Here is an 11686-nt window from a genome sequence, read left to right on the forward strand (position 1 = left end):
TTCAACAAGTTAAGCTCATTACGCTCCGTAAGGACCAATTAATACTCAATACTTTAACTACAAAGAGCAATCTAACTGTCTTGAGCGTCAGAGAAATTTCTGAGCTCTTACAGGCTCCCCGAGGTTCCTAGGAGCTGGAGCTAATTGGTTAGGTCGCGAGAAGAAAGGAACACAAATTGAACCTGTTAATATATGCAAAACAGAAAAACTTTTTGTTGCTACTAATTCTCAATTAGTTCATAACCTGCCTACTATAACTCAGGCTGCACCTCCTTGGAAATGTCTATTTTTGTTGAAGTCTATTAAACAACTGATGGGACAATTTGTTGAGTGCTCTTTTGAGCATGCATACAGAGACACAAATAAAGTTGCTGACCACTTGGCCAAGAGAAAACTCAATGCACCTGAAGTAGTGTTGTTGCCACTGGATTTTGATGCCCGGATGCAAAGACTAATGAAGGAAGATAAGGAAGGAGTTCTTCAGATTAGAGTTAATAATGAGGGTCTTGTTGTATAGTTTTGATTCTTTCTTATCGTAGGACGGTTGAGTTGCCTTCGGGTATACTTTGTAATAGGCATTGTGTGAGACCTTGTGGGCTTTTGTTAGTTTTGTGTTTGTATGAGCAGGCCTTTGAGTTTTTGTATAGTCTTTTGAACTCTTTGTAATTGGGTCATGCACCCTTAGCCTGCTGATATTTGCGAAAAAAAACAGACCTGTTACATCATTCTTTGGTCCGTGGTCTGCCCTAAAAATCGGGGCCGTTTTAGCATTCATATATGTTCAAACTGAATTTCCTTACTATATCCATATAGCAGGTCAAACTTTGATCTAGATATAGTTTACACCAGATATACAAAAACATATATTATTACTCATATCCAGAATCAGTGTAATATAGATAAGTACATCCCCACACCAATTTCCATGAAATAACAAGTATCCTAATAACAGACACAAACACAAGAAATCTATAACTTAAAATAAAACCGATTATTCCCCTCCATAGACTGAAATACAATCTTCATGAAAGAAAGAACTAACCAGTACAAGTTCTTCCAGTTTCCAACCAACCGGCGTTTTTTCCATTCAGAAACTTCTTATAATGCTAGTCTGCTACTTTCCTTCACTATCTCAAAAAGAACTTAGATTGGAATCATAGGCGAAGGTTTTCTTCAAACTTTCCCTAAGATTCGAAGGCTTTTAAGCGGCGAAAATAGTTGGACCAGAGAGACCCCAATCCATCATGAGGGAGGTTTTTCAACTCATCTTCAGTATCTGATTGGGTTCCTAAAAAAAGGACTCAGACTAATCAGATTAGGATACATAAAGAAACAAACACTATCAAAATGCATAGTGCTGAATCAATGGTACTGATTCAAGCTACGAAGTCCAACCTTTTAAGTATAAAAAAAAAGCGAACCCTAAAAAACCCATTACATTTCAGTTTGAAGTCACTGACTAAAGTCGCTTGAACCCTAAAGAAGAGTCTTTTCATACTAATACCATTGGTTTTGCCGGTCGGAGTGTGAAGCGTAGAACATTATGGTGCATGCATTCAAGTTTTATAGTTCACATGTACCTGGCCAGTCCTCTTAAGTGATTCAAACGAGAAAAACAAAGAAGCACGATATGTACCTAATAATGTGTATGCAAGTAATGTGTTTTCAGGTAAAAGTCATTTCTTTATGGGAAGAAAAACTCAGGTCATATGTATATCTGGCGTAGATGGTAATTACATATAATAACGAGATAGGGAGAATAAAGAAGGATAATATTTCGACAAAATTTTAGAAGTTGATTAGAAATCAAAGTACCTAGGAAGATCTTGTGTTAGTTCATATTTATCTAATCAATTCTCAAATATTCTATGACGGCTGACGGAATTAACAAGGAAGAACGAAGGTTCTTGTGCCTGTGAAAGTCGACAATAATGGAACAACTTGACTGCTTTATACTTTTTGTAATACGGGTTTTAGAACCTTAAAGAGAAAATCCCAACAAAAAACATATACATACATGATTTATTGCAAATCCTAACAGATCACATCCTCCCACAGACTAGCAGTCCTTTTGCCGTTGTTCAGATATTTACAGCATATTAAAATTTTAATCAATTAGTATCAAGAATAACAACATTATTTTCTACTTCAAAGTCCAGACGACTCCTTCAATTTTTTAATGTGATTGGAATTCCTAGTTCGATTACTACAGGAATTAGGGTTGCACATATATCTCCAACATTGATATGGATACGAAAATCGTTGCCCCCTTTTAATTTGGAGGACTTGCCGTATAACCTCTATGAGTCCAAGTTCAAAATTTTCTTCTTCAACTATAGGCTACTTGTTAACCCATCTGTCACTGGAAGTTCACAACAATGTTTAAGGGAACTAGAACGATAGGCTTCCACTACTCTCTAAATGCAAATCGATATAGAGGACACAAGAATCTTGACGAAGAGGCAATGCCCTTCATGTTTGGCCCGTTGACCATAAACTGAGCCGTTTATCTACCAGCATTCTAAGCAGATAAGAACTGATAATTTCCAAACCAACTACCGAATAAATGGTCAAAGAAATTAACGAAAGGGATTTCCATTATATATCAATAATTGAGTTACCAACCGCAGCTTTTTCAGTTGGTGCACAAAGATAGAAAGGAACTTCAACTGCACTAGCTAGTATCTCGAAGGAATTAGAAGCAAGTAGTTATAGACTACTTGCCCTATCTCTTGAAACTTCACCAGGCCAAATTTGTTACCTTTTTCATTTGTTCGACTAACCGAGAGTACCATGTGCTATGGTTCACACGGGGAAGAGTGTAAAGACTCCAAAAATTACTATAAAAGTAGGGTGTTTTGCACTCTCCAAGAAGCCTCATCTAAATTTTGTACGAGCAACAATATGGAATATATAAACAAGGTGGATTGAAATTGGGAATATGATATGAAAGTTTAAAATCCATTTTAAGAGGACACGCATTGTGCTGGCACGAGCTCGCCATGCGCGATTCACTCTACCGAACTTTCTTTGCAGGAGTTCGAGCTCAACTCTTCGTCAAATATTTAGATAACAATACCGATATAGAATTAAAGAGAACCCATCCAGACCCAAATTGTACCCATCCATATACAGTTCCAAAATCCCATAAATCTTGTGTCCCATTTCTACCATCTCGCCTTTTAGACAAATAGCTAAATTATATTTTCACAAGCTACCTACATTGTTGCCTAATATCTCATCAATAAAAATAGATAAAGTGCATCTCAAGAAAAAGAGATAAAATTTTAATAAGGGTAATATATAAATCAAGAAAAATCTTCTTATGAATACCTCCAAGATATGAAAGGATTTAATACACTAATGATTTGGGTCGTTTCCATAGTTATGTTATTTCGATCCTTTTTAACTTCTGCTTAACCGGCGGCGGTAGTCGCTCCTATGACTTACCTTCCGCTGGAATCATAGTTATTTTTTTTTCTCCTTTATTTTTTTTCAAAATTTTAATTAGCTTAGTTCATACTTCTCAATAAATTTTATCAAGGTTTACCTTCGAAGTTTTTTTTTTATGTTTTTCAATAATATTCAATGGTGGCGACTCTAGCTACTAATATTATAGTATTCAACTGTGAATTTTAAGGTTTTTATTATCAAGAAAGAAAGTGCATCCACAATGACAAATCTTTTATGTGCTTGGAGTATATAATAATGATGGATAGGCTATTTATAATGGGAAAGGGATTCATGGATGCTTTGAGAGTTAAATTGGTGTTGAAATAAGTTTGAAGTTAATTCAATATTGGTGCAAGTTCGATATCCATAAAGGGAAGATTTCGCCGATCGATAATATCGGCTATAATTGTTATCGTTGTTTGGAGTGCAAGGTTGATGCCTCCCCGTTTGTATTTTTGCTTGCTTTATCAGCAAAAATTAGTTGTGTTTTTGCCGCGAGACTCTGAATCCGTTGTGATTAAGTTCATTAAGTGCAAAGGGTTTTGAATCTAGTATGGTTTAGCCCGTGTCTTTTAAATGGTCTCTGAATCCAGTGTGATTATGTCATGTTTGTTCGATATTACAGCCGTAATATTAATACCGATCTACACTAAATAAAAGTTTGTTCATCAATGTATTCCATGATTGCCTTACTGAAGAATTAGTAGAAGAATGGTTTCATCAAGTTTCGTCTCATGGATTTATTTTCCAAATTGAACTTTCTCTTTGATCCTCTGTTCAATTTGCGGGAGGGTAATAAAGATAATATATAAATCAAGGGAAATCTTCTTATGAATATCTCCAAGATACAAAAGGATTTGATAAACTAAGGATTTGGGTCATTTCCATAGTTATGTTATTTTTCCTTATTTGTTTCTATCTATTGTAGTGTTACTCTATTATACATAAACACGGAGGTATATGGTTTTCCTCACCCAAAACCTAAATCTTTCAAATTTCAATCTTGATTAAGAAGGAAGACCTAAACTGTTTAATGTATGCAGTGGTTAAAAAGGGGATGGCATCGCTTTGTTGAGGCCTCCCTAGGGTTTTTCTTTACACACTTCAGCACGATTAATTAGCTAGACTCGTCTCATTACTACTCAACTCCATTGTTGTTGAAGACAACATTATTAACGTGAATGCTAACCTGTTGCTATGAAAAGTGAGAGAAAAGCTTTATCACAATTTTTAACAAAAAATATTGAGATCTTCACGCTCAAGGCAAATGTATTTCTTCTCCGTTATTGTATTTCATAAGAATCTCCCCGAATGCCTAATTTCTCCTGAAGAAATTCTAATCGTTACTTACAACAAATATCGTAAGTCGCAACAAATATCATAGATGGATATCTCACACTACCATCTTTCATATTTGCAACCGTCTTGGTTGCCTTCTTGGCTTATTAACTTATTTGGCTTCATTCAAGAAAATAATATCTCAAACTACCCTTTTAATTGTCAATTCAGAAGATAGGAAACATTCCTAAAGCCTCTCCTCAACGTAACATAATTTGTAGTTTGAATGCACATAGGTTTTGAACATAGCAAGACTATTTGCTCTAGCGCATCAACACATTATTCGACGGGAAAGTTAGTATAGGCATTAGTAATACCAACAATTCAATCGTCATAAACTTCTAACCTAAATATTTCTTATTTAATTTTATTGTTTAGCATATTACACTCTATGTTTGAATTCCACTCCATATTCCATTGGTTTTTAGTAAAACGCGGTATCAAACCTCTAATTAGAACTTAAACAATTTGAAACGTAAACCTATAAAATCATAATAGATCAAAAATGTTGGAACATTCAATTGATTAGGAAACAAAAACAATGGCACATAATACCTTTATATATAAATGTTCAATAACTACCTGACCCGTCTCATTTGTGCTTCCTCCAAATAAAAGAAAAACCTAAGATAATGAAGAAAGGAAATGAGCATAAATTAGAACTGCTTTCAAAGAAATAAGATCCTAGAAAACATTTATGCAACTTATGAATCCGAATTCATATATTCTAATGTCTCATGTTGGACTGAAACAATACTTGAGGATGAAAATACTTAAAAACATGCATTCACTTAAACATAATTTAGATAATATTCCATGAAAACCCCACCAAAATCTACACAAGAAAAGGCAGATCTTCCCAAAACTCATCTAAATTATTTATAAATGCCTAGTTTCGCGAGAGAATAGGGTTTACAACTTAAAACTCAACATCAATGTGTGAAGGCAAATTTAGTTGGGTGGTAGTGTATGTGTTTGTGTTTTAGGAAAACTAGATTTCGAACCTTACTATATCCTAAAGAAACAAACAGTAAGTATTACCTTCTCCCTATCACCTTCATCTTGTTTCCCAACAAGTTTTCATCATCTTACCCCCATCTACAAAAACAACAAACAGTTACTAGTAACAAAGCTCTATAAAATAACAAATCAAAGATAAATATTTGGAAAAAACCCTAATTTTATGCAATATTTTTGTTTCCTCTCATGGTTCAACAGCAAATAGTGACTCCCTTCTTCAACCTCCTACTAGTTGATACTTAAGAAAGAGAGTGGGGAATTGGTGAGAGTGAAGAGATTGAGATTCCGAAGACTGACAGAAAGAGAAATGAGCACACACCAACAACTGTATACCCTTATAACAATTGGTTGTGTGAGCTCTTTCTCTTCTGTCAGTCTCTAAATAAAGGAGAAACAATCAGATCTGAACAACACAAACACCCCATTATATAGAAAATCTACTTTCTCTATCTCTTCTAAATCATCTTTTCAAGAAACAAAACCCTTTAAAGAAGAGGATGATGACTTATAACTAAACTAGGGTTTGTATATAAATAAACTGAAACCCCTCTTCAAATCTTTTTTTACTTTTTCATTATTTTTACAGTTGTAATTATAGACTTTTTCTCTCTATATCTGAAAAAAATATCTTATCTCTATCTTTCACCACCAACTAGCAGCAGTACTATTGATAGATCAAAGAGATTTACTTCATGCAAAAAAGCAAACGACGTGTCTGTACTTGATGGAATCCAGATGTTTAGGGTTTGAAGGTGCCTTGGGACAGGAAGGAGTAGGACTCCATTTTTACTCTTGGTCTTCAAGGGGGAGACGAGTGTGGGTAGGAGAGAGAAAGTCAGTCAAGAATTTAGGAAGGATAGGGACTGATCAGGTCATTGGGAAGCGGAAGAAATCTGTGGGCTTTCACCCGATTTGATTGATATAAGGATTACTCACAACCTTTAGATTTCTTAAGTGGATTAGAATCTTTGGATCCAACAGAAGATATTGCTGCTCACCAGAACCCATGCTAGACAAAAGAAAAGAAAAAGAGAAAAAGCACCATCTCTTTGGAGGAAACCAGTGGCGAGGGTGGTGGGAGATAGTTGTGAATGGATGGTGGTGGTGGTGGTGGTGGTGGTGGTGGATTATGGGTGACTGAAATTTGCTCCAAAAGAGAGAATCTCAACTAGGGAAAATATTTTATGTGAAGAACTATTTTATATGAACAAATGGAAAAATTAAAAATCGTATGCACACTTTTTATCACTAATATTTTATTCATGTCCTCTAAAACTTTAAGTCCTTCCATTTTTTTTTTTCCATAAATCTTAGACTTCTTCTTCTTCTTCATCACCAACAAAATTTGTAGAGAGAAATTTCAGAGACATTGTTGATCATGGCAAGACCAAGAAAATCAAAGGAAATAGTTGAAGAATCTTCCCAAAGAAAAAACCTTGATTTGAAAGAGAAAACCTTGATTTGAGATTTTTTTTTTTCCCTTAAATTTGTCACGTTTTGGTTTAAATCTTTCCCAAATTAGAAAACGCATAGAAACCACAAACATTATCTCTATAGCAAGATATTTGCTCGTGGGAACCCCGCGAAAAAATGCCAGATTTCGTGGGAATCCCACGGAAAGACAAATTTCAATCATAAAGATACGGTTTATTTAAAAAATAACTAACGTGGAAAAACATTATTCAATGACTATGACGATGGATTTGTCGACACTCTTGTTTGACATCATTTCTTTGAAGCTTTGAAATTGTCCTTCAAACTTGTTGTACCATGGATCATTATTTAGACCTTTCATCTTCTCATAATAATGCGATTGTAGACGGGAGGAATTGGACTCTGTGGATTGAGCTTAACTAAAACGTAGTGGTTATGATTGTGAGACACATTACTAATATGTCATTGAAGCAAGATTATTTGGGTTATGTTTTTTGAGAAACAAAAAAAGTTCTTTGGGTCTAGAAAAAGTTCTTTAAGTGGAGATTGAAGGATTTTATATTCCTCGTCCATCTAGGGGTTGAGAAATAAAATAGTGAAGTGGTAGAAGTTGTAGTTTACTTGTAGTAGTTGTAAAAGAATAAGATAAGAAGAATGACAATTAGATTTTCTATAGCATATGTTTATGGTCCTCAAGTTAATTATTGTTTTAATATTTAAGGTCTTACAGAGTTATCCTCCTATTAAAATCAAAGTCAATTATGTCAAACATAGTTGACTTGCATCGGACCCGAAATAGATGTTCACATAAGATATTTGGTTGTCCATATATTGGTCACCTTTCGTTCTAGGTCCAAAAAACATATTCCAAATTAAAACCAAAGAGGGAGTGTCCAAAGGCGCCTCCTACCTTGCTATAGGGGTCTCTCAAAAGGTTTTGATGCCCGTAGTCAAACCGCTTCCTTCTCCGACTGACAAGTCTGAGGCCCACAAAAAAGGTTATCACTTGGATTTTAGGATTATTCGCGAGCACAATTAGAGCTAATATTGAACATCAACATGGAGGCACATGGAGGAATAGATCTAGATCCCTTTTGGTGATTTCTTTTCATTTATCTTTTGTAATTCCATTTATTTTGTAATTTCAATGAATATTTCTTTAGATTCCATGTTTAGCTAATTCTTCATCTAGGGTTGTAGATGAAGCTCATATTTGATCTTTTTGAGACATGTTATTCAGTAATTAATCTTTTGGTTGTGTTTTAATGTCTATAAATACATGATTGTAAATGATTTTATCAAGAATATATCTGCAATTTAAATAGTTCATTATATCAAATTTCTAGTTATAACAAAAGAGGTTTAGTTGATTAAATGTTGTATTCAAAAGTCAATTTATGTATTGGATTTTAAAATCCTAGATCTTTTCTCATCTTGTTCCCTTTCTCTTTGGTTTGTTATTGTTTTCTCATTAAAATCATTTAAAAACGAATAAATTTTAAGAATATTTATGGATTATTTTGTAAGCAAATTGATTTATTTTTCTCTGTACCCAAAACACCACTCTCTATTATATCCGTAAATCTTTTAAAAAAAAATCGGAGATTCCATATGAACTTTTGTGAAAAATGGTTTTACAATCAATTTACCCAAATACCATACTTTACAAGTAAAATCCTTACTTATCAGAAACTTTTGGTTCTGTAATGGGTGTCCATGAGAGTTCTGAATTCTACTCATAATGGTAGATCCAAGGTGTACCAAACAGTGATGCCAAAGTGTCACCACACTACGGTCGTAAAGCTTCTAGTTTACTACAACATAAAATTTAACCGTTGTTATCTTTACAAGATACAATCCACAAAAAAGAGTCAACAATCTCGCTAGATTATGCTCATAGCCAGAAGCATTGGAAGTAATATATAAATATTCTTAGTTTCCTCGTTCCGATCAAGTAATGTGTAAATTACACCTTGACAAAAATATGACTTGTAATCAATAGGATCTTCCATAGCCAATTCTTGATAAATTTTCAATGCCTCCTCAAAATTCTTCTTAAGAAACTGTAATTGAGCAAATACAAACCTAATATCACGATCTTCGACCTTATCGTTGATTTCTATTTCATGTGGTAATATTATACTACCAGAACCCTCAATAACGCTAGATGAACCAACGATAACCTCAAGATCGCAAATTACTTGTTATTTTGAAAGATAGAGTTAGTAGTTCTGCATACCTTGTGTATCTATTATATAAAATAGAATGGTGAGTGTTGACTGGGACAAACTCAAAGACAAACTCAAGACAAACATTGAGATAAATCTAACCGTACGTTATCTCGTGATAAATCTTGACTCTCAATTTAACAAAGAAAATATACGCGTATAGCTCTAATTTATTGCTAATAACATTGACTATTTTAATTTAGCCATCCATTTTGTTTCTTCTACTACATTAACTTTTTGATTTCTCACCTACCTAAAAACAAAGATAATTCCTTCACCAACTCAAAATATAACAAAAACCGTCATCTTCAATGCTATTTATTCCTATTCATCCTCTTAAATGTCTTTCCCTCTCTCTACAAACATGGAATATCAAAGGTTGAATACAACTTTCAACAAAAAAAAAAAGTTGAATACAAAGGGGCTACAGTTACCAAACACTTCCTCTAAAACGATTCTTTCTACAATATTTTCCATTACTCCCCCTTTCTATAAAACCCACACCTCCTATTGAGTTTTCAGTCGTCATCCAAATTTGCTCTCAAGCAAGTCTCCCATATTGTTGTTATTATAAATATTGAGTTTCTCTAATCCAAATTTACAGTGATATCTCTAGAGTAAGATTTCTTTACTTTTGTTGTATTAATAGTTAATTGGTTTGTATGAATTGTTCTAACATAAAGTGATACGGTTTGTATCAATGGCTCATGCAAAACTACAATAGTTTTGGTTATATAGATCTCGAGTCCGAATTTTATTTGGTATCTGTTTTGTTTTTATGCGAAAGAAATAATTATGTTCATATTATCCTGCTCTCTGTTTTATTTTTATGCGAAAGAAATAATTATGTTCATATTATCCTGGTCACTGTTTTATTTTTATGCGAAGGAAATAATTATGTTCTTATTATCCCAACTTACTACTATAGCTCTTCCTTTCCTTCATATACCAATCTCAGTACTCGGCTACTTGTACTTGCAGGTTGTGCATCGAAGTAGGGATATTTGCTCTTAGTGAAAGGAGAGTTCATGTAACATACGAAGACTTCTATATGGCTATGCGGAAGGTGATGAAGAAAGAAATAGAGTACATGTCATTACATATTCTATAATTAATTAGTTTCTATCACTGTGTTCTGTGTTGCATTCTATGCGTGGAAATAAGAAAAAAGTTCTCAGTTTCTCTCTATATGATGTTGCGGGGTTACCCTATTTAGTAATTTGTACTCCCCAATTTATTTTAATGATTTCTAAAATTAAGGGTAAGATATCAAAATTGACCCTACAAATTCATGTCAACAACTTATCTAAAATATTTTCATTGGGAAATTCTTATAGGTTCATAATTTTATAATATTCTCCCTCCACTCGGTTGTGTTTGATATAGTATTCATCGTCACTGGAATATTTACCCATTAACATAATTATATTATATATCATTTCCTATTTCTATTATACATATTCTTCTTCCCCAAATTAATTGTTTTACAAAAAAACCTAATAAAAAATCAGGCCCATAATCTTTTCCTTTGTTCAATCCCTTTGATTCCAGAGGTCTAATAACAAAAAAAAGCCACTCGATCCAATAACCAAGTCCAAAATATGTTAAAAAGCGTAAAATTCTCCACAAAGGCCTTTGTGTTGGAGACGCATGCTAATTATATGGTTATTATTATGCATTATACATATTCTTCTTCCCCAAATTAATTGTTTTACAAGAAAACTTAATGAAAAATCAGGTCCATAATCTTTTCCCTTGTTCAATCCCTTTGATTCAAAAGGTCTAATAACGAAAAAAAAGCCACTCGATGCAATAACCAAGTCCAAAATATGTTTAAAAGCGTAAAATTCTCCACAAAGGCCTTTGTGTTGGAGACGCGTGCTAATTATATAGTTATTATTATGTACTTTACTGATTAGCAATTCAATATGTATTTTTTTTCTCTTTATCTCTTTATTTCTATATATAATTATTTCCTTCATCTTTCGATTGATATCTAATTCATTAAAGTTTGAATTTATATAATCAATAGTGAAGACACACAAGTTCACATTTTAAGATAACTAAGATAAAAATGTTTATTTTCGATGACTCTTTGTATATAACATATGAATGATAAGAAATCTTTAAAATAATTTTCTTACTTTACCAGTTCAATATTTAATTTCCAAAAATCGTTCGTGTCGTAGGTACGGGTTATACCTAGTAATAAA

General features: G+C 33.4%; 1 long non-coding RNA gene across 1 annotated transcript; it reads right to left on the reverse strand.

The window, feature by feature from the left end:
* Nucleotides 1–852: 852 nt before the first annotated feature.
* On the reverse strand, nucleotides 853–6695 carry LOC147537230 (uncharacterized). The gene is made up of 4 exons (XR_015225673.1): nucleotides 6501–6695; nucleotides 5833–5889; nucleotides 5347–5415; nucleotides 853–1288 (listed from the first exon to the last, which is right to left on the reverse strand). It is a non-coding gene; the product is annotated as an uncharacterized LOC147537230 (long non-coding RNA).
* Between the last annotated feature and the right edge of the window lie 4991 nt (nucleotides 6696–11686).

The sequence above is a fragment of the Eschscholzia californica genome, unplaced genomic scaffold (assembly GCF_041429995.1).
Source record: "Eschscholzia californica isolate CP2 unplaced genomic scaffold, dmEscCali1.0.p SCAF_5, whole genome shotgun sequence".
NCBI lineage: Eukaryota > Viridiplantae > Streptophyta > Magnoliopsida > Ranunculales > Papaveraceae > Eschscholzia > Eschscholzia californica.